Consider the following 19,808-nt stretch of genomic DNA (forward strand, 5'->3'; position numbering starts at 1 on the left):
AGGGAAGGGAGAATGGCTTTGCTGAGGCAATACAGCTCCTTTTCCCTCAAGAGGGCAGTGTTAGTCAATATTTTCTTTTTCGTTTTTTTTTTTTAAATTCTTTCTTAACTACTGTTTAAAGGTGTAGTTAGTTTTGTTTTTTTTTTTTTTTTTTCTTCAGTATTTTGTATACAACATCAAGCTTGTATCAAATTTATGTTGTACTGGTTGGGCTGGCCACATTTGTTTGAAATGTGTGGAGTTATTAACAATATTCTGTAAGCAAGTTTATAAATTCTGCAAGCAGAAAAAATAATAGTGGCTAAGGTGGGAAGTAGGTGGATTATGGCTTGGCACAGCATGTGAACACAAACAAAACTTTAAGAGGCTGTGTGACACCTTTTTCCCAGTGTAAAGGAAGGAAGGAAGGAAACCTCTTTATCCCTGCTCTGTTTTGCCTTTACTCCAGAGTGTGGCTGGAAAGAGTTGTCTCAGAAGCCAGATTGTATTTAGGTTTTGGGTGAGGTTAGGTGAGCCAGGTTTGTATTTTCACCTGGACCCTCCTGCTGAGGCAGTGGGATGAGCTGAAAGAGGAGCTTGTGTGCTGGCCACTTGGTGGGGATGTTGGCATGGACAGTGGCCATGAATTCATGTTCCATTTCTGCCACAGCTCTGCTGAGGAAGCCAAAGGAAACCTGAATCTTCAGCTTCAGGATAACAGCTTTGCAGCTTGATAGTCATATATTCTAGGACTAGCCAGGACCAGGTGACCAGGTAAGCTACACGTTAAAACTTACTGACAGATGTTTCCAGCTAAGGATATGATCCTTGATGCTGCTGAAGTAGGAGCTACTCTGGAGGAAGGAGATGGAGCCTGCCCTTGGGAGTCTATTCACTGTTATTTGTGCCGGGGAATAGGAGGGAGTATGAAAGGCTCAAGTGTGTGTAAATCATGAGGTTGTGAGGTGCAGAATAAAGAAATCTGATAGATAAATGCTCCTATGTGTTGAAGTCTCTTGTATCTAGAGCATGTTTTGGAAAGATTCTCTTGGTCTTTCCATCAGACTCGGTAAAGGCAATCCTTATTACAATGCAGTAAAATAAATGGCTAGAGATACCTGAGAATAAAACCAAAGAAAACTTTGAGCTGAAAATCCAAATCCTTGTTGCCTGCAAAATCCTTTTTCTGAAGCTAACAAGGGAACGCTGTTTCTTGAGATGCTGTAAATGGGGAAACTGTGACAAGATAAAATTCATAGCATTTCACATTGAGTTGATCTCTCTTCTCTGACTGTCAAGGGACTCTCCTTATTTGTGGTATAGGTTAGTGCTAACATTTTCATAAAAATGCTTGCAGAATATCAGTTATGGCGGACTTGATGTCAGTGGATGCAAGACAGCCTGTGGGGGTATGTATCAGCACTGCTGCAGCACACTTCTGTTTCTTCAACCCAAAAAAGTTTGGGTACTACAATCTGTTGCCCCCTAATAGTGGGGTGACTCCAGAGTGGCAAAATCCAGTAGCAGTTTTTAAAAACTGCACTGATGTCTTGTAAGGGAGAGACCAAGTTTATGTTCTTTGTGTGTCCATGACTGGAATAGGATGCCCAGAGAAGCTGTGGCTGCCCCTTGCCCGGAAGTGTTGAAGGCCAGGGTGCCCAGGAATCAGAGCAACTCGGGATAGTGGGAGATGTCCCTGCCCATGGCAGAGGGGTTGGAATGAGATGAGCTTTAATGTCCCTCCCTCAGGATCTGAGTTGCTCATAGGTAGCACATCAAACAGTCCTTACTGCAAAGGGAGAGTCTGGAGGCTGGGACAGTGATATTGTGAAAGGCAATCACTGAAAAGTGTACTTGCAAGGAGAAATGGACGAGGAAAAAAAAAATCACTGTTTTTGCAAGCTGCAAGTCCAACTAGAGAGGACTGGGAGAGGCCAGTGTTTGTAGAAAATGAACAAACAAAAGGAGGGAAAACCCAGGTTATGTTGGGGTTTCCATAGCAACACAATACTTTTCCTGGAAAACTCAGATGATGAGATCTAATCTATCTTCTATTTAACTCTTGAATGCAAAGCCTTCTTTCTTGACTTGCATGTCTCCTCCACAGCACACTCCCTAGTGATGGGTGTGCTGTCACTAAACCGTGGTGGTCTTCATGGGGAATGATATTCCAGAGACAAGGCTGCTCCTGTTCTGTTCCAAAGCACACAGAAAAGGAAGAGCTTATGAGGCAGGGGTAGCTTTTGTGTGTAGGAAAGACTTACCAGGCGTTCTGATCCTGGGGAGCTTCTGCCTGAGATCTGTGGAAGATTTTCTGTGACTGTTTGGAGAGTTCATCAAAGTAGCCTCACTTAAATTTGTACCTGACTTAAATTTGTACCTGGTGTTCTGCCAGTTAAAAAGCCCCAGGTCTGAGGAATGGGAATCCTTGGTGGCAGGATGTGGATACAATATTGCTGCTAGCAAGAATTTTCTTGCTTCTCTCTCACGAAGATATTTGCAGAAGTTCTATAAACTATGAACACCCTGTGACCTTGTAGAACTATGTTTATGGTACAGTAGAAAATATTTTGACAATGGTCGTTTAGGATTTCTAGCCAATCCACCCACGGGGTGGCTGATCCTTTGTCCAATTAGACTATGAAGAAAAAAGTCTATAAAAGAGTTTGTAAAATAATTAAAGAAATCAATCTTGCTGCACAATTCCTGCCTGCTGGATCTCTCTCCTCTCCTCCCTACGGCTGCGGGATACAGTAATAGCAGCAGAGGTTTCTTGTGGAGGAAGGTGGAAGGGTGGCAGCTTTTGCCTGACAAAAAGGACAATTGAGAGAGTGGGCAGCATGACAAATGTTCGTGAGATGGCTATTGGTCTCAAATATGTAGAGAGGAGTGTCTGTTCAGAGAATTGGAGAGAGTGGATGTGAGAGACCTCATCTTTGAATAACAGAGAGGAAATGGATACTGTTCCCTGCCTTCTGCCCATATCAATACCAGCCTTTGCTTCATCCTTGCCTCTGGTGTACCCCCTGGCAGGAAGGGCAGAGGAGGCTTTACAAGAGGGGCTGCCCTTGAGGGGGGAAAGGGGGTGGAAGAGGCAGAATTTTCCCAGTTTCTGGGGTCCCCTGCATAGTAAGTAGTTACAAAGAGAGGGTGGTAAGAGAAGGCAGTTATCCCAAAGGATTTTGAGTATATCACCATAGAATCATGGAATGGTTTGGGTTGGAAGGAACCTAAAAGCTTATCGTGCTCCAAAACCCCTGCCATGGGCAAGGACACCTTCCACTGTCCCAGGTTTCTCCAAGCCCCATCCAACCTCGCCTTGAACACTTCCAGGGATCCAGGGGCAGCCACAGCTTCTCTGGGCAGCCTGTGCCACGGCCTCACCACCCTCACAGCCAAGAATTTCTTCTGTCTGATGTGTTTGTTACAGTCTTGTTAAGGGACTGGCAGTGGCTAACCCCTGCAATATTCAGCAAAAGCATATTCTGTTTAATTGGTGGACTTCATGTTTTGTTTTTCTGTCTGACTGTTCTGTTATTAACCTGTTGCTGCTTATTGAGCCCTGAAGATTTGTAAACAGAAAACTATCATTACAATATTTAAAAGAAAACCACTTCAGAGGGGTTCAAAGACCAGTAATCCAGGTGTGTCCCAAAAAATAGGAAGCAGTGCTTTAATGTCTCTTAACAAACCATGCCCTATCTTTAAACATTTATTATATTTCCTGCTATTTATCCTGACAGCCACCTGTTCAACTTGTGACCTGTTTGTAAAAATCTGCACACCATCCATCAGAGGGATACATGCACTTAGAAACTTCTGTTCTGTGGGCATTAAGTAAATTATTTCTTTAAGATCATATGGCAGATCTATAATTAATTAAACCCTCCATGATATTAGCGCAAAATAATTTAGCCTTTCTAAAAAGGTAAATGTAATTTGCCGATCTGGTATTTGGAAGAATGCTTTCCCCAAAATCAATTCCTTTAGTTTCCAGAGAATAGAAATGAGAAGCAATCTCATTTTAATTATATCTCTTTATTGCTAACAAAGGAATGATTTATGCAATTAAATTAACTGGCTAGAAAATTATTCTCAGCTGGGCTGTCCTAATTCTTTGCTTTCTGAATTGCAGGCTCTTACACTTCTCTATGTAGATTAATTTTTCTGATATGCAAACAATGCTCCTTGTGTTAATTTTTAACATTTTTTATTCACAGCTCCCCTTTTCTTAGTGTCAATGACATGAGTAATATTTGTGCACTTCTGGGCTCTGATTCAGGCCTTTTTATGTAGAAAGATTGGGAAAAAAAATCTTTTCTTTTGAATCTCATTATTGCAGAGCAAGGTTTTGAAGTTTTCTTATCTATTGCTGAGAAACAGCAGCAGGAACATGGAGGGACTGCAAAGATGTCAAAGGATGCAAACTTTTGAAGGAAAATGTGTCAGTGCTGAGGAGATGGGTGAATTTGCAGTTAGTGTTAAGAAAGCATTTTTTAATGTATTCCTCTTAAACCTCTGTCTCCTTGCAGCCAGGCAAAAAGCTGAAATACAAGGCGAAAAAATAAGACAGATTTAAGTTGTACACAGACTCAACAAGGAACGAATTTGGGATTTTTTTTCTGCCTGGGATTACCTTGAAGTGGCTGGCCAGAACGTGAGCTAGAGATATTTGGGCTGAGGGGGAAATTGCCATGTAACAACACATTGTGACCATGCGCCAACACAGTCTGACATCTTCTGAATGGGGCATTGGTGTAATCTGCTGCTCTAAACCAGCAGTGAACATATTGCAGAGCACGTGTTGGCTCTGTCTGAGCTGTCCTGCCCTGTGTCAGTGGAGATGTGTCAGCTGGTCAGGGTTTGCTGTGCTGGCACTCTGTGCTGCTGTCAGATGGCTTTAAACTGAGAGAAAGTAGGTTTAGATTGGATGTTAGGAAGAAATTATTTCCTGTGAGGGTGGTGAGGCCCTAGCACAGGTTACCCAGAGAAGCTGTGGCTGCCCCTGGATCCCTGGAAGTGTCCAAGGCCAGGTTGGACAGGGCTTGGAGAAACCTGGGATAGTGGAAGGTGTCCTTGCCCATGGGTTGGAACTGGATGACCTTTCAGGTCCCTTCCAACCCAAACCAGGCTGTGATTCTATGAAATAAAATTAAAAACCAGAGGTTTGTCCTGGGATGGAATGCAATGGTTTGGGTGTGGAAAGGTCAGCGCAATTGGGATTCTGAAGGCTTTTGAAATGCCAGATAGGAAGGATCAAGCTATTATCATTTGGGTGGGACAAGGAAGCACTTTGGGCCTCTCTCCTTGGAGTGTGGGTCATCCAAAAGGAATCTTTCCTCTGGGCTGCATGGCTGCTGGGTGGGTGTGTGAAGGGGCAGTTGGTGCAATTATTGACTGCAGTTGTTGTTATTCTTGAGGACACCACTGTAAAATCAGCATAAACTGAATTTGCTTAGCAAGTGGGATCACATTTATTGGAGGAACATTTCTCAGAGAACAGTTGCCCTCGGCTTACTGTCAGAGAGTGATTTTTAAATTTTTAAAAAATTAAAAAAAAAAATTCCCCTAGTTCTGCAAATTCTCTGCACTGAGTTCAGTTCTCCTCCACAAATACCTTGGCTCATACAGGAAATAATTCCTTGCGATGCCTAAGGAAGATGCTGTGAGGTGCGAGTTTACCAGCAGTCTGCAGAGAAGGCTTTGGGTTCAATATTATCTATACAGCAGGAATGGTTAGAAATCAATAAGATGAAATTCCTGACAAATGCTACCTTTAAGGAGGAAACATCTGATTAAAAAAATGAGAAACAGCTGCCTAGACAAGTAGTACTGCAGGGAAGGATTTGGCTTCAGAGTGAATCACAGTGAGTCAGTGACACACCTTTAAACAGAAATCTTGTTCTTGGAAGCATTAATAGGAGTGTCAGGAGCAAGTTGTGGGGTCGGGGGAGAGATATGACTGCTCTGTGCTGATGCCTTTTCCTGGTTTTAAAACCAAGAGTTGAACACGGTTAGAAGGGAAAAAGGGATTTTACCTTGGTATTTATTTTAAGGAGCCTTAGGTGCACACGTCCAGGTCGAATGCACCTCCATGCACACACACAAAAGATCTGGTCTAACAGTATAGGTCTTAATAATTAGCATATCCATAAAAAATCCCCCAATGAGAGGCTCGAATGAGGGCCCCCCCCCAGGGAAGCTTCCCCTGGATGGTTCTATCTTAATTTACAAAATGTGTTCTGGAGAGGACCTTGGAGTCTGGGGCACACTGATCCCTAGCTATGAAGCTTCTAAAATGTTTAGTCTCTTAGCTTGACAAACAAGTCCAAGAATGCAGGCAAAAAGCACAAAGAATACAGCAGTTGTAAAAAGCTATAAAAGGGGTATAAAAGAAAAGGCAAAAAAATCATCATGGCATCAGTGGTACTTGGTGAAGGCCAGCAGAACGTATCCAGCCTTGCAGCCTGCATTTCAAAAGCCAAGAATGGGGAAAGAACTGGGAAATCATGATCTGGGGGATAAATAATGACAAGCCTTACAGAGGGAGAAAATTAAACTTCACTTGCAGCAGGGGAGAATTGAGACTATACCAGGAAAACCTTAATCATAACCTTCAATTCTCACCTATCAGCCTGCCAGGAAAGGACCTGGAACCCTCTGGATGTGTCCTTTGGCCCTCCAAATCCACCTGCTTTTACTCTCAACTCCTGTTCCCTGCTACCTTTTTCATTCTGCTTTGGCAGCAAATTCCAGTGGGGGCTGGCACTGAAAGCTGTTTCTGGTGATGGCCAGGGGAAAGGTTTGATTTCTCAGTGCCAGAAATCTTCCAATTCTTTTGGAACAAGCAGTGTGTATAAGGAGCAGTGTAAGCAAAAAGAGGTACTTGTAGTGGATGGGAATGAAAGATGAGGAAGAAAAATAAACTAAAATAAAAAAAACCCCAACAACAAACAACCAAAACTGGAAAAAAAAAGAAAGAAAAATCAGAAAAAAAACTAAACCAGAAAACATCTCCCTTCATAGAGTTGATGGTAAGGTGATACTTCCATGCTTCCTGCCATCTGAGATCAATTCCCTTCCAGAGGGCATACTGGGATCACTACAACCTTTGAACTGGTAGACAGTGTAGGTTGCAAAACCAGATCGATCCTTTCCTTCATGCTATTGAAATAAGGCCGGTGAGGTCTGTGGCAGCAGGCAATGTTCAGTTGCAGGTAGCTCTCCATGCAGCCACTATGGGAGGGGAGGAAGAGCCAGAGCAAAGCCTTCACACTTCCAAAATGTTGGGAAATGCAGAGGTTGATGTCACTTCCTACAGGCACAGACCTGTAATAGTAACCTGTCCATGGCAGCGACAATTTCAAGGATTTGCTCTGTTACAGTCTGAATTCCGGATTCTTGTTCTGTTCCTTAACAAAGGAAATAAGAATGCGTTCCCCCCACATCCTCTAATAGAATTAATCACCTCTCCATGGACCATTTCCCAAATGTGCCAGGATTTAATTTCACAGCGAGTGCTATCCAGATGAAAAGCTGTCTTTGGTAATGTGGGGAGTCTCTCCTCTGTAAAGTAGATCTCTATTACAGGTGGCTGTTTTCCCTGTGAGAAGATCCCTGTCCCTGTGCCTTGCTTATTGATTTATCCTGCAAAGGCAGTTGCCTGGAATGCCCTTCCTCTCTGGGATAAGGTTTAGTGCTTTGTGAAGCTCCTGTGGATATGTTCTCTGCAAGTGCTTTTCTTCCAGATGAGATGCTGCTGGGTGGAAAAACAGAACTGGGTGGAATTTGAGAGCTTTGTGCATTTGCCCAGTTTCCTTAAAATAGGAGAAAATCACTAGAAAGCCCCATTTTACTATTGATTCATTATTTTCTCTTTGCTGTTATCTGTTATCCAGAGTTTTGTTTTTAAAATCTGATATCTTCTGCTTTTCTTCCTGCTGAGGTTCTCACTAAGCAGAACCCATCAAAATAGAGTTTGGACTTGCAATATTTCAATAATTTTTTTTCTTTTGTTTCATTGTATAACATTAAAATTTAATTAACATTTTACTACAAGTTAAGCAAATAGTTAATATTTCATTTTAAATAACTTACTTTTGTTTATATTGGATTCTGGATATTTGAGTGCTGAAATCAGAGGTTAATCTGGTTCACCACACTGAAAGAGATGCAAATGCTGGAAAGATTTCTGTTGACCTTGTATCTTCATTTCTCCTGACTTTTCATTTCTAGTCTTTCCCATTTCCCAGTAAATTACCGGGAGATAGCTCCTAGCTGTGTCTTATGAGCAGCAGAAGAAATGAAGCAGTGTAAAATATAGATAATATAGACTGAGCAGTACTGTATGCAATTAGGCTGTATAGCTGTGCACGCCTATGCTTTCTGTCTCATTGCATTTCAGAGAGAAATTCTGGTGAACAACACTGTTTCTCTGGAATTTTAGAACCTATTTTGTTATTCTTGTTGAGATCTAGTTTGGAGCTGGGTGATCTCCTGAAAAGTCCTTTCCGACCTGAACTGTGCTGCTTCTGTGAAGATCAGTGTGGGCACTGTGCCCAAACTGGCAATAGCTGCTCTGTCTGTGTGAAGATTTGCACCCAGAGACAAAAGCCGAATATCCCAGTGAAGGTAATTGGAATGTCACCAAACTCTTGTCAGCATCCTCCAGCACACAGCTTGTCCCTCTGTTCCGATGTTCCCTACTTGCTGGGATGCTCTGTCCCACACACTGGTCCCAGTATCCATCCCTTAAGGATGGACCATCATCACTTGGGCTTTGTCCTGCCGATCACCAGGCCCAAACTGTTTTCTGCCCATCTTATTTCTCATTTCTGCCCAACCTGAATTTTCTTCTTCCCCCTTTTCATCCAAATGAACTCTTCCTACAGAAATCTTGGAATCTAGAGCTGTGTTGGCTAAAGACTTGGCCCCTCCATTGGTTCTAAAGGGCTTTAGCAAAATTTTAAATACGCAAATAATAATAATTATTGCTGGTAATAACAGGAGCAGCCTAGGATTTCTTTATTTTTTTTAGATTCTTCTGTCCTCTGCAGATGCCACTTTAATGCAAATCAAACTTTGCGGATTGTGTTACCTATTGAAAAATAGTTTCAATTAGAAATTCAATTACACTGTCTTGGGGGGGATGGAACTGACAGTTTCTTTGAATTTTGCACGTTATAGAGGGCTCCAAAGTGCCATAAATCTGCTAATTGATTTCTGTACCTGTAATGTTTGATTAGGTGTATTTTATTGTCTTCTTGGTTTTAATTAACCCCAGGCTTGTCAAAATGCTTCCACTGACAAAGGATATATGATGAACTGAGATAAACTCTATTAACAGAGGCTGACTTTTGTCAGTAATTGCTATCGTGCCTGAGAGGTATTAGAAATGATCACACACAAAGAAACTGTACTTTTGGTAACAACTTTTATGGGCTGTTATAAATCTGTTGATTGCCCCCCAGGAGATAAGCAACTGTGAATGACAAGGGGTCCAAAGGAAAATCTATCATTTTCTAGATGTCTTATAAATATTAAGAGTGACAAAATGGGAAGAGTTATGAAGTCTAAGTGCTGAAAATGGAATGGATGCTAATGCACCCATACCTGTCCCCATTACAGAGTGTGAGGGCTGTGGACACAAGGGCACGACCACCTCTGGTTGTGGTGAAGCAGAACATTCTTACCTTGGCTGGGGAACTCTGAAAGGCTGAAGTGATGCTGCGACTTTTGCTTCTGGGCCCTTGGTTGGAGTTCAAGGCTGCCTGGAGCGCAAATACCCACGTCACTTGTGTTTGGGGACAGAGACAGGAGTGATGGGGTGGTGATGGGCAGATTTTGCCCCAGAAGAAATTACAGACTGTAGTCAGATCACTTTTGCTGAGCACGGCTTATTTACTGATGTTGTGTGCTGTTTGTGTTAGAAATGTTTGATCGAGAAATGGCTGGCAGACCTGGCAAACCATCTCTTGGACAAAACAGGAGAGAAGGGTTAATATCCCTGATTTCACGAATATATCCAGTGTAAGGACTTTGTATATGTAGGATCTTTAGATAGAGATGTATATAAAAATACACAGAAGTCTGTGCATAAATATTTTTGGGTGAATGGCAGCTTCATCTATTGGAGCTCTCTGCCTTTGGGTTCTGGAGCACTGTGTGAATGGGGTGTGGATGCAGGTGCAGCCCTGTGAACACAAATGGGACTATACTGAGCATATAAACAGAGCAGGAATAAAACCACACTAAGTTGTGAAAAAGGGACAGACTTTGTGCAAATTATTTATTAAAGTTAATGTGAATACTTCCTATAGACACCAATACATTAATTTATAGTTAAGGTAATGTTTATAAATGTTTTGGGTTTTTTAAAAAATATATATATCTATGTCTGTATGTGGGGTGAGCACACACAGTCCTCAGGAGCTAGAGATATATTTTCTCTTTTCTGCCAACATCTGTCCAAGCTTTGGACACTCTTGGCTGCAGCAATTTTAAAGTTGCTTAATAGGTCTTCTGTCTTGCTCAAAACAGTTATTTTTAGCTTGATTTTTTTTTTTAATCTACAGCTGAGAGGGTATTTTAAACTGACCTTCATTTTCTTTGCTGCTTTTTCTAAGAATTGTCTCAATGACTTGCAGCAGTGTGAGTGGGCATGGAGAAAGCAGGAGCAGAGCGGAGCTTTCCTGCGTGGAGAACACTGCAGTCCTAAAAGCTGTTTTACCTAACAGCATTAGGATATTCAGCTTGTTATTAATATTTTGGGGAGCTTGTAAAATATCTCTGGAGCTTGAAAAGTGCAGGATTCTCACTTTGCTGTCTTAGTTTAGCCCAAAATACATTTTTCCAGTGCTTGGGGCTTTTTGGACCTGCCCTTTTTCTTCCTGGACGCTGCAGTGTTTGAAGAGTCTGGGGTGGATCTGCTGCTCTGTGTGGGTTTATTGGGGTGGGGAGGCACAGCTGAAAGTGCTGCCATGGGCACATGCACCCTTCAGTTCCCAGTGGGAGGGATCCATTTAGTCTGCCAACCCTCAGAGGGTCTGAAAACCACATTCTTCTTGAATCCCAGCTCCTGTGGATCACTCCCAAGCAGAGCACACAGGGAAGGTGTTCTGTAGCATGCCAGGCTCTTACGGACTGTGTGTCTTTGAGTGAAATGCTAGAGTGAGAACTGTCACTGATTTCTGCAGCCTGACAGATGATCTTTAGTGCTGGACCCCTGGCATGGCATAGTTGGGATTTTCTATGGGATCCGCTGCTGCTGTGGGTGGGGAACTCTCATAGGTGTAAGCTGTGATCTGGCTTGATGTTTTGTGAAGTATTAGGAGAGTCCTGGACATCCCAGATCTTGAGATGTGGGAGTGTGAGTTGAGACCGGCAGAGGAGGGAGAGCTGAGAACTAAGGATGCTCTGTTTTGAGGAGCTGAGGCAGATCTTTCAGCCTTGGTATATTGGAAATGGTTCTACAGGCTGGAGAGCTCAAACTGACTTGTTGCATGTGGTATTCCAGTGCTGTGCCATGGAATTTCAGCAGTCCCACCACCCCTATTAATGCCCCCAGCACCCAAGGGGCAGTTGGCAGGTTTAGAAGCTGAACCTTCCTTTTGCTTTTCCTTGGTTACACGGCTCTGTTCCAGAGATTCCATGCAAGTCTCGTGTGTATGAGAGAGTGCATATATATCTATATTCCTCTTGGGGCATGCTGAAAACAATCCATTTAGAAACCAGGTGTCCTTGTCTCTCTTGGCATCTGGTTAAATATCAGCCAAGTAGGAAAAGGTAAATCCTAGGATGCTTTAGCAACTGCCGGGGCCGTGGAGCCCTGGGCTCCATCTGATGGGATTTGAAGGTCACGGTGGCTGCCCACGTGTGAAAGATGTGTCCTTATTCCCCATAGATAAACAGACCAAAGTGATCTATCCGAAGGTGTCCCTAAACCGAGCTGATCAGAGACACCCGCGCTTCGGGCTGCCGAGAGCAGAGGTCGCTGTTGAACTGGAAATGGAGCCCCTGTGACTCTCCAGGGCCACCTTCCCTCTAATGTGTCCAGCCCTGAGACACCTCAGGCTGCTTTTCCACTACAAAAAGACCGTGCTTTCAAAAGGCCAGCACGAGGCTGCTCAAGCGAGGGGCTGAGGAGGTGTAGCTCGGGACGGTGTGTTTGAGCTCTGTTCTCTGCAGTTCCTTCTTGCCCTGCTCACCTACCAACACATCCTGCAACTAACCCTCCAGCTCAATCTGCAGCTCCTCTGTTTCGTTCATCCCTGGTCCCTGGCAGAGCCCCGTTGAGAGCAGAGTTCTCTCTGTTTAGCCCTGGGGATGCCTGTGAGAGGACAAAGGCAGGTAGTGCTGAGCAGCAGCCAAGGCAATGTGATGGGGATGGCAGAGCTGCCCCACCAAGCCCTGCTGATCCTGACCCTGCTGTGGGCATGTCTGCACCGAGGCCATTCCCAGACAAGGAGAGTTGGATGAAAATCCTCAGCTCCTTTTATGAATCCCCATAAAATCCCATAGGTCTGAACTTGCTGCAAGTTGCCCAGGCGAACTCACATCTTACGCCAGCATTCCTTACTACTTGGAAACACCCTGGAGTTTAACTTCTCTCTGGAGAAAATCAGAACTTCCAGCAGAGATTGTGGATGCTTGTGCCTTTCTTCAGAAGGATGATCAGAAACCTTTGGCAAGATGGGACATCTGTGGAAGCAACAACCTGGGAAGTAAACAGGCTGTGCTTCACATCACTCCACTAATTCAGTATTCACAGCAGCCTGAGATCCAGCAGTTTGTTCTAAATTGGTTTATTATAGTCAATACTTATTATTTATAGATATGAAAGAGACAAGATCTGAGCCTTTTGATGTTGTAAATCGATACAGATCTGTTCACTCCCTGAAACTGCAGCCTATTCTCTGCAGGGCCACAAATCCTTAGTTAAAACTTCAGCCTTTTGCCTAGACCTGTAAACTTAATGTGGATACCTTTGTCTTGGCAGAAACAGGACTGCCATTAATCCTACAATCCTACAGTTCCAGCAGAAGGCACTATTTGGCTAGCAAGTTTGGCATGGTGAGCTTGCTTTGGCAAATATGGACAGTCAGGACAGTCTCATAGAGAATTATCTGTATTTGTGTGGACCCATTTAGCCCCTCTTTCCTTGGGAGCAGAACTCTGTGTTCAAAGCAGTGGGAGTGCAGTAAACACTGTGGTGTCTAAATAACTTGCAACACCGTGTAATGTTACTGCACAAAAGGTCTGAGTTAATGATCCAGTTGATTTACAAGTCAACTGCATGACAATAGAAATTAATATTCACTGATGAGTCAAACTGAGAGACTCTGAATTATTTTTTTTCCTCTCTAATGGTTTCGTGTCAGATCTGTGTGTGAGTTCACACACCTGTGTATGGATCAGAGGGTGTCTGGGGATAAAGGAGCATTTGATGAACTTTTGGACTCCCCTGAAAAATACAGTGTAAGAAATCTTGTGTGAAACTGTCCAAGTGCTGTGTAGTTCTGAAAATGTCTTCTAGTACCAGTGATGAATAGGTGGAAAAGGAGATCCCTGATTAAATGTGGCTTTGTTTAGGGGGCAAAATACAAGTAGCTGAGGCCAGATTCTGCTCTCTTTTGCTTCTGACTTATATTCGGCTAAGCTTGCACCATTATAAAATCACAGTGAGGGAAGACCTGTGGTATTAGGGGAAGAAAGTGGCACTTTCCTTTAAATTAGCTGATTTGTAGTTAAAAATGGGCTTGTTCTGTGAAAGCTGCTGGATGTGGCAAGTGCTTGACATCTGGATGACTTTAGTCAGTCCAGCCCAAGGAAGGAGAAAAACCCATAAAAGCAGAGATGTCCAATGTCCTGTGCTGTGCCTGAGGGGAGAGGTTGCATGGAGTTTCCCATCAGCCTTGGGCCATGTGGGGAATAAGGACCTCCAGGGATCATAGCATCATTACAGTTGGAAAAGACCTCTAAGACCACATCCAACCACTCACCCAGCACTAAACAATGTCCACAAGTGGTACATCCACATGGTTTTTTTAATATATTCAGGGTTGGTGATTCCATCGCTTCCCTGAGAAGCCTGTTCCAGTACCTGATCACCCTTTGGGTGAAGAAGTTTTTTCTAATATCCAACCTAAACCTCCTCTGCTGTGACTTAGGCCATCTCCTCTCCTTATATTGCTTGTTCTTAGGAGAAGAGATCAACCCCCACCTGGCCACAGCCTCCTTTCAGGTGGTTGTAGAGAGTGAGAAGGTCCCCCCAGAGCCTTCTTTTCTCCAGGCTGAGCCCCACCAGCTTTCTCAGCTGCTCCTCACAAGACTTGTGCTCCAAACCTTTCCCCAGCTCTGTTCCCTTCTCTGGACACGCTCCAGCCCCTCAATGTCCCTCTTGCAATGAGGGGCCCAGAACTGGACACAGGATTCGAGGTGTGGCCTCACCAGTGTCCAGCACAGAGGGATGGTCACTGCCCTGGTCCTGCTGGTCACACTATGGCTGGTACAGGCCAGGTGCTCTTGGCCTTCTTGGCCACACCTGGGCTCATGTTCAGCTGCTGTCAAACAGCACCCCCAGGTCCTTTCCAGCCACTCTGCCTCCAGCCTGGAGCACTGCAGAGGTTGTTGAACCTGAGGTGTGCACCATCCTTTGTCCCTCCTTGCAATGAACATCTTTTTCCTCAGAAAATACAGGGGGAGGAGCTTGTTTGAGCTCTCTGTTCTGCTGCTCAGCATTGGCAGGGACTGGATGCAAATAACTTGTTAAAGAGGTGTAAGATACAGAGTTCCTGGCCCTGCTTTCTGTTCTCCAAGGCCCAGCAAGGTCTGTGACATCCCCAGGCTGTCCTTTGCATGTAGCTTCCCTTGCCTAGCCAGTACTTAGCAAAACTCCTGTAATAACCTTTATGCTCTTAACCCAATTTCCTTCCAAACTGCCATATGCTGTGAGCTTTGGGAGGGATTGAGAACATGAGAAGGCTGCTCTTTTAAATCCCAGGGAAAGGAGGAAAAGTGGCATTCTGAGTGCCTGCAGGCAAGGAATAGAGGAATCTCATCACTTTGGTTATGGGGCAGGAAAACCCATATGCCCTTACCAAACTGAAGCCTGCCTCCCCCAGCAAGCAGTTTTCCTAATTAGAGGAAATGTGAGGGAAGCCTCACTTGCTGTTTTGTTGTCATGTTAGATGATGCTCTGAGATGCTGCTGAAACTTGTGAAGAAATGAGACCACGCAGAGGGTGATGAGCTCCAGAGAAGAACCAGATGCTGCGGAGATGGAGCTGAGTGTCCTGCTGAGTAACCACTTCCCTCTCTGCCAGTGTGAGACCTATCCCAGCTGTTAGGGAGGCTTTTGGAGGGTGCAGAGCCAGCCAGGTGCTGTCTTCTGAATCACTGCTGTGGTATGTGATTGGAATTAGTATTTAATTTGGGAGTTAAAGCCCTTAGACTGGGCAAGGTAAGAAAAACTTCAGATGCTGGGTCAGAGCATTAATTCTTCTGACAGCTATGCTGGGAAGTTGGTGATCCTAGAATTAAGCTTGGAGGGTCTACATGTAATAGGATCAACCTTTTCAGGGCTTCCATGGTTATGCAGAGAGCCTCCTTTCCAGATGGTTTGGTACCAGTGTGTGTGCTGGCCCTCAGTTGGGATCAGCATGTGAGGCTCTGGTGGCTGCCACATGGAGTTCAGCCCTCCCTGGGCCAGGAAAGGGAGCAGTGCCCTGTGACCAGAATGTCTCCATATGGATGAGAAAGAAGAGCCTGTCTCTATAGTTATGGGTGGACTTTGTGCAATGAAGCTGAAACACCAGAAGGTAGGGTTTCATGTGTAGAAGGTCTGTGCCCAGCACATAAACAGATTAAAACTGGGTGTATTTTTTCACCTGGGACACCTGGTCTTTGATACTGGGGGTTTTGTAGCCTTGTGCAGGAGGTGTTGGATCACAGCACCCCTGTTAATGAGGGAAATGGACTTTGTCTCCTGCTTTGGAGGTGTATGAGTTATTCTGCATTTAGAGAGAGCCTGAGATCCTTTGTTGCATCTGTGGTTGAAGGACAAAGTGCAGCGATGAAAACAGTTCTGAGAAGCAGGATCCAGAGGTCAATTAGTGAATGAGAAGGGATAAGGAAATGGAGGTTGAAAAGGAGTCAAAGATATTTACAGCCTGTATGGCCTTCCCTCTCCTGGTGCTTTATTTTTAATGGCTTGCTGCTTTTACCTCTCTTTGTTTAATGAATATATTGCTGAGTTATTGGAAGCAAAAACTGCATCCAAAAGCAGGACACTCAGGGTTTATTATATTGATATAACTCAAAAACAGCCAAATTGATTTTTGTTTTTCTTTTCCCCTCCTCTTCCACCTCATTTTTAAATCTTGCAGCAGGCTTAGTGGTAGTGACAGGTGGGAGACTGACAGCACTGGAGATTAGAAGCCGTGTTTAGGTGGTGGGGAGAGCACCCTCTTTTCCTCCCGTGGTGCTTTATTCCCCTCCAGCCACGTCTCCTTGTGGCTTGGGCAGAGACAATCCTTGGCTGCCCGCTCCATATTCTGCTCCCCAGTGCTGCTGGAAGGGCTGTAGGAAGCTGTGGCTGTCCCTCCCAGCCTGTCACCAGCATGGCTTTGTGCCAATGTGGTCACCTGCCCCCATATGAACAGAGAGTGGACGCTTTAAGACATCCTTGGTCATCACAGCACAGTGTGAACTTGCAGTTCTGCAAAGGCTGTTGGACCTGGAGCTCCTGTGGTGGCTGCAGGGAGTGAGGAGCTTGTGGGGAAAAAACATTTGAAATGGTTTCTCTGGGTGGTCATTTTTAAAAAAAGCATCTCTGTGAGTCTCCAGGTCATCAGTCTGTCCAGGTAGAATGTTCTGAAGTGGCGGGGGGGGGGGGGGGGGGGGGGCGGGTATATTTGGTGGCTTTTGCCCTCTTTGGGTCACCTGTGTAGACCTGTAGTCGGCCTGCCCTCTCTTGGGGGTGTTCTCCTAGCTGGAAAAGGGATGAGCATGGCAGCTAAGTGTAAGACAATTTTTGGAGCCACCACAGCTCCTGGACTCTGGGGCTTTGTCCTGCAGCCACCCCATCTCTGATGGGAGTGCAGTACCCATGGGCTTCAGGGACAACCCTGCCCTGTCCTCCCGGGATGGAAAAGGGACAGGGGAGGAAACCAGGGGCTAGGAAGATCTCTTCTGGAGAGAAATAAAGGAACCCACCCTCAGTATGAAGCAGCAAGAGGTTTCCAGCTCAGCCCTAGTTAATGAGGGCATTTTGATCTACAGTTGTTGACTGCAGAAAGAGCCTTCCTGATAAAGCGGGGAGAGATGTCCTGGGGGAGAGGGTCGCTGAATATGCATGGCCCCGGGTCTCTTTGTTTAGCGGATATCTGACTATATTTATTCTTCTAGATTACACATTCTGACTGCGGAACAAAGGGCTGGCAGGAGCTGCTCTCTTGTGCTTAATAATTTGAGTGAATTTACATTTCAATGCAGCCCTGTGCCACTTCCCACCCCCCATGGAAAGAGCAGAATTTCCCTGTTGTGGGGAGGGAGGAAAAGAAACTCCCACCGCAGTGGCCAGGCTGGGAGATTTATTGCGGTTCCTCTCTGAATTTATTCCTCGCAAATCTTGTACACGTGTGCCCACCCTCCTGATACAGAGATGTTTTCTTCCCCACTCCAGACTTGCTCAGCCAACTCTGCCTGCCCCACCTCCCTGCTGAGCACTGTGATTCATCCTCAAGTAATTAACCATCAGCAGTACAGAAAGTACCTGCCTTGGCAGAAGTGTGAAAACACATCTACACCTAAGGGGAACCGGATTGAAGGTTTCCACTTTGAGTGACACCCAGGGAGCTGCAAAGTGACGAAAAGACAGAGTTGCCAAAACTCTCCAAACACGGTCTGGTTTCTATGCAACGTCCTTTTCGCTGTACTTTGGGAACTGAAACTACAAAAAACCCATTTGCTGAGTCAGAGTTAGTTATGGGGGCATGGAGGTGGCAGGTTTTTCACTTGCTGGTCTGATCAGGATCCTTGGATCCCTGCCTGCAGCAAGTGATTTGACCTGTTTGGTTTATCTCTTGCTTCTCAGCTGAATTTTCCCTGTTCTGCATCCCCAGGCTCATCTCAGAGTATGATTTTGTGTCCCTGTACAGGAAATTTGTGCATACAGGCCCAGGATCCTGTGCTGGCTGCCACCCACCCCTTACTGAGCCCCAGTCTTGCAGTTAATGTTAGGAGAGCTGCATAATTTTCTCTTGCCTGCCTGATAATAACTTTGCAGGGCCAGGGACTTTATATGCTGATAACCTCAGTATGCTACACCTCATTTGGGTCTCTTACCAGCAGCTGCTCTGCATTAGCCCATTATGACAAACTTTGACTATAGGCACAGCTCCTCATTGCTGTTTTAGAGGACATCTCTGCTTTTCTTGAGCTTTTTAGGAGCTGGGCTGTGGGGCCATGAGCACAGGACCTTATTGGGTGAAATTTGTATGTTGAGATGTGGCTCAATTAATACCTTTCTTTCATTTGCTCTTCTGTCCAAGTCCTACAGTGTCTCACATGGTGCAAAATGAGATGAACCCTCACTGCTCTTGGGGCTGGCTGAAGAAGCAGAACATGAGGAAAGAGCACCCTCAGATGTACCTGAGCACAGCAGCAGCCTCTTCCAGAAGCTCATTACACCTGAACTTGTGCCTTTAGGCAGCCAGGGGACAGGTAATTTTGTCCTGAATTCTTCTCTTGCCATCTTTTTCCTCCTCTTCGAGTTTGCATGAGGACCTGTATGTGGGAGATGTGAGTTGTTGAGCTGAACTTCTCAGGGCTCCCATGTGGGAGGGAAGTCAGCTTCCAGCAGGCTCCACATGTGTGACCAGGGGCTTTTAACATGTTGAGTTCGGGCCTTCATTGCAACCTGAGCTGCAAAACAACTTGGAAATGGGGTTTATAGCTGTGTTTCCCCACTCCTATGTACTTGGGAATGTGTCAAGCTCTCTGTGGATGTGTGTCCCTATACTGCCCAGAGTTGAATTCCTGGCAATGATCCCAACTTAATCAGTAAGAGCTTGTGCATGTGATGCTGCTCTTCTTTCTGATGACACTTCTAGATGTTGGTGTTCTGCAATGCAGAATGGAGGAAAAAATGTTTGAGGAACATGGGCAGAACCAGGACCTTGCCCTGTGTCCTGCTCCAGCACGACAGAGGGAATTTCCTGCCACGTGTAAAGTGTGAACAGTGTGTGGTTGTCAGCAGTTCTGTCTGAAAAGCCTGCTGGAGCAGGTAGCTGTGCTTATTTAGTGGCTGGATGTATATGTTCGTTATTTCTCATTGGCTTTGCATTCTGTACACGCTTAAATATGGAACCATACATATGTATGTTCCATATCACACACACACATATAGTCTGTAACACACACGAGCACAATACAGCATTAAACCAGGGGGCTTTCATTTCTCTTAATTACCTAATTATATTGGTTCTTGCATTCTGTACATCTTGGTTTTATCTGAACTTTCCAGAAGGTGTAAGTAATACGCATCTTGTCACATCCCATTTTCACACTAGCGCTGTTGCTGTATGAACCATTGCTCGAAATAAAACACGACGAGAATAGGCAGCCATCTGTCTGGGAAGCACATGCAGTCCCAGATGGCAGCTCCTCTCCTGCTTGCTGGTAGCAGAGTCGTCTGCCTGAGGAACACAGTAGAAATGTGTAACTGTTCAGCAGGGATATGTAGAATGTGGGGCCCTCCCGGGGGCTGGGGCTCGGGGCCCTTCAGTGATGGAAGGGGAGGGAAACTTGGAGCATGGAGCCCATCTCTAA

The sequence above is a fragment of the Corvus moneduloides genome, chromosome 9 (assembly GCF_009650955.1).
Source record: "Corvus moneduloides isolate bCorMon1 chromosome 9, bCorMon1.pri, whole genome shotgun sequence".
In the NCBI taxonomy this organism is placed as follows: domain Eukaryota; kingdom Metazoa; phylum Chordata; class Aves; order Passeriformes; family Corvidae; genus Corvus; species Corvus moneduloides.